Source organism: Nasonia vitripennis, chromosome 2 (genome assembly GCF_009193385.2).
Source record: "Nasonia vitripennis strain AsymCx chromosome 2, Nvit_psr_1.1, whole genome shotgun sequence".
In the NCBI taxonomy this organism is placed as follows: domain Eukaryota; kingdom Metazoa; phylum Arthropoda; class Insecta; order Hymenoptera; family Pteromalidae; genus Nasonia; species Nasonia vitripennis.
The window spans coordinates 26,729,769-26,733,914 of record NC_045758.1 but is presented as its reverse complement, the minus strand read 5'-3'; the positions used below and the strand labels follow the sequence as shown (position 1 = coordinate 26,733,914).

The 4,146-nt window shown below is 41.5% G+C and overlaps 1 long non-coding RNA gene across 1 annotated transcript; it reads left to right on the top strand.

Annotated features, from left to right (window-relative positions):
• The first annotated feature begins 1,469 nt into the window (after positions 1 to 1,469).
• LOC107980728 lies at positions 1,470 to 3,500 on the top strand. Its single transcript, XR_001728882.2, has 4 exons — positions 1,470 to 1,829; positions 1,887 to 2,000; positions 2,088 to 2,604; positions 2,684 to 3,500. It is a non-coding gene; the product is annotated as an uncharacterized LOC107980728 (long non-coding RNA).
• The last annotated feature ends 646 nt before the right edge of the window (positions 3,501 to 4,146 follow it).

Genomic DNA, 4,146 nt, shown 5'->3' with positions numbered 1-4,146 from the left:
GTCCAGCATCTGTGCAACAGCGACCCAACAAGTCCTCCCCCTCTCCGTCGTTCTTCTTGACTCCAAACGGGAAATCCTACGCCTCCGAAACACTTGCTCACCCAAATCCCCAAGAAGACACGAGAGCAGCCACGAGGACGAGGCCAGAGCCGGAGATTCAAAGACATTCTTGCCGCTGTAGCGCGCGAACTTGGACGAGGCTCGAGCCAAAGAAACCGGGGAATCCCCTGACCACACGATGTCCCCCGGGCTACACACTCGACATTGCCGGGGACTTTTAGCGTCCGTGCGCTTCGTCTCCAAGACTGAACATGAATATATCCACACATAGCCCGGAGACACGCGTCGTCGCTCTCTAGCTCTCACGAAATGCCGAGCGCGAATTTCCGCTGCCTTGGCCCTCCCTTGGGAATGCTGAGTTTCTCTAAGACGCGCGCCGGATGCAGTGCGGAAGACACGGCGTAGTTTCTTGTCCTCGAAGACGAGCAGCTGGCGAGAGCGGCGAAGAAAGTGTCGCATATGCAGATTGCTTACTTGCTGCTGCTAGGTGCACATAGTACGGATTACGAAAGAGCGTTTACGTTCACAGCAATAAAACGCGTTCTTACAAAACGGGCATTATAACGTAGTCGAGGTCGAAAAATTCCCCGGCTTTTATTTATAACGTCGAATGTAGAGCGGCAGCGTAAATCACGACGAATCGTAATTGCGCGAGTATTATAAAAACAGACGAAAAACCCCACGCCGCGCATAATTCTCTTTGTGCAACTTCTCGGCTTCTAACCTCGTAAAACTCACGCTCTCGGAGTCTACTGAATCAAATAACAATAATTAGCGTGTATACGGGGCTTTTCGAATTCCACGTCGAAACAAAGCCCCTTAAGAGTGCAAGAGATATTACCTGTATATAAAAGTCGTAAAGGAGTACAGCCAGGGTTATGAGATTTTCCGAAGATTCGCCATCATTCGTTTCAGAGAGTAGGCTTCCCCTCTCTTTCTTCATAATGGCTAAAACGATCATAAATTCGATGCGCCCGGGCCTGTTAGGAAATATTAATTAAAATGTAATTGTTCCGTGCGAACTGCTCGCTACTCGCGGAAAGGGTTTTCTTCCTCCCTTGGCAGCGGAGAGCTCTTTTGAATCGCTCCGGATATCTCTGGCGCTATACAACTATGCTTATATATTTTCGTGGAAATAAGCAGGAGAGTCGAGAACTTCTTGTTTTACAGATTAATTTACTGTTATTCAAGAGAACATTTAGATAATAATTAATAGCTAGAACAATCAATTGCCTAGAAAGCAACAATGGAAAAAAAATGTCATTGCACATACATTGACACATGAATTTAAAATAAACGAATTTCTACTACACATCTATTAATTTTCTAAGTCGTGACCAGATAAATACTTTTGTTATTTTACTTTTTTCAAATACACATTAGTTGTATGCGCTTTAACAAAAATACATTTTAACTTGAGGCATCAACGTTTACATATTTTTCCAAGCTGTTTTCAAAAAATCGATAGCGATGACACACATGCGGTTTCTATCATACTTGGTATTTTTAATAATCGCTGTGAATCGAAGCATTACGGTCTATGCTACATTGAACACTCAAGTATGTCACATCGCTTCTTTTTTTGTTGACTACTTGATTGAAGATAAGAAGGTTGAAGTGCAGTTTTTCAATTATACGAGGGAACACAGTAATATGACAAATTTAAAGTTTGATCCAAATAATAAAGAACCACTATAATAGTTCATGGATTTCTTAGTACTCATAAAGCCGATTGGGTTGCAAAATTGACGCAGAAGTTGCTTAGATTGGTAAGGACAATTTTATTCTTTACTAAATTTTAGTGTAAAAATAAAATTTACTTATAGGAAGACATGAATGTTATCGCTGTCGATTGGTCTAATGTTTTTTGTAAAGGACTCTCTTGTATATTATAAAGGGACTGCTAGAAAATCGAAATTCGTTCCAGAGCAAATCTACCTGTATGTCCTATACGTTTCTTTCACATAGCATATATATTATGTTGTTAGCGCTACATGAATTCAATTACTAATGTCAATTTCCTCAAGGTTTCTTTTAAAATGGGCGAAGCATAAATCTGGATATAAAATTATTTGGCTACATTTACACTTAATTGGATACAGTCTTAAAGCGCATATTCTTGGTGGAGTTACCAGAAAGTTAAAACCACACGTGAACGTGAATCGAATCACTGAATTAGATCCAGCTAAGCCATATTTTGATGAAGCTGGTCAACATCTCCGACTTTATAAATCTTGCGCTCAATTCGTAGACGTTATTCATACAAACAGTGATCCAAAGGCCGATAATTTTGGAATATATGAACCACTTGGCATGATTTTTTTAATTTCTAACCGTGCTTTCATGTTACTCAATCTGTGCAGCATATTTATTTTTTACCTATTCGTCATATATCAAACGGTTTAATGTTTTTGAAGGTCACATTGATTTTTACCCAAATGGCGGTGACAGACAATGCCGATGCTCCAGTATGAAAGTCCCAATATCAATACCCACCAAAGATTCAGAATTCGTAAAATGTTTTTCGATTATACGATAACATACGTTAGTATACTAATAACAAAATTTGAAGTGCAATTCTATAAATACATAAACAAATTTTCTAAAAATTCGCTTCTGATAGTATCGCGTTTCGAAGATGCGGCAACAACATGATCTGTGACCACACGGGATGCCCGGACTATTTTGCTGATTTAATATAAAGCGAAGAACCTTTTCTTGCATGCAAAGTGGACTTTCCAATTAATAAAAGAAATAATATCTGCGGTGGTTACAAGAGCCGCAGCAAGGGAACGTGGATAGAAATGGTAATGAATGCCTATTTGTACAACGACTCTCGTTATCACGGTACATATTACGTTGATATTTCGTGCAGCACACTCATGAAGGGAAAACGAAAATACTTGCTTAACCATCACAAATAATACTCAAATTAATTTTAACTATAACAAACAAAAAATTCAAAATTGAAATGAAAACCGAAAGGTCTTGAAAAATAAACTCAAAGCTAGAGAATTTCAAGCAGCTCCTCAGGAATGACGATCGCAGACTCGACCACGAACTGTCCGCCCGACCGTCCGCATACCCTCGGAAGGCACAAACCGATGCTCCGCACACATCAAAGAGCCCGTGGCCAAACGCGATGCAATTCGGATGGCACAGCGATGCGACCGTCAGCGCATACACAAAGCGATGCGGATGGGGATAGCATACGATAGAACGCAAGCGAGTTGGTGACGCCGTCATTGGCCAAAGAGACAGGACGAGAGGCGATCAACGTGTCGCTCGGATAAACCTAACATGCCCGCGTGTTCTCTACGCGACGGTTTGACTAGATCATAGTTACGTCAGGTATATGTTAAAGAATCCGGTATAGAGTAAAGCTATGTTTTTTTGTGTCTGTATAAAATAATTGAAAACACTGCGCATATCCATCTCAACCTATCTCAAAGATAAATTCCCAAGTCCCGAACACTTAAGATAATCTCAAGATAATCTTCCCACACACCCTCCTCCTCTTCTTGCTCCTCTACATCCTCTCGCATTTATATATTTATTTTGATAGACTTGTAAGGCGTCCCAAGGGAGCGGAAGTCTCGTGCGCGCGAGAAGGTGAAGGATAGCTGCGGCTCAGGGGCGACTGCGTGTGTATGTATCGGCTGGACTGTTCTTCATCGCTGTGTATATCCCTCCCAGGATAGATCGTGCCCCCGAGACCCTCGTCCGTCATGGAACTGGACCTTCCGATATTTTTATTGATTTCGATTACGGATATACGTTCCTGCAATGGGGCTTCTTTTTCTTTTGCTACGGCGCTTGTAGAGGTGATGGTCGTATCCCCTCGGTTTTGCGCGTCCATTTTTTGATAGGCGGGGGTAAGTATCTTGCATCTCGAGCCCCGACAGTTACGCTCGAATAAAAAAAGCCATTTCACCGGATATTTCTATTATATACGTCGATGTTTACGCTTCTTTCATGGTTCAGAGCGAGTTAAATTAGCCATAGCAGACGATACCGATTTTTCTTTATACCAGAGAGCAAGTTTTCGAAAATCCTCGACTCACCCACTTCATAAAATCGCGGCGT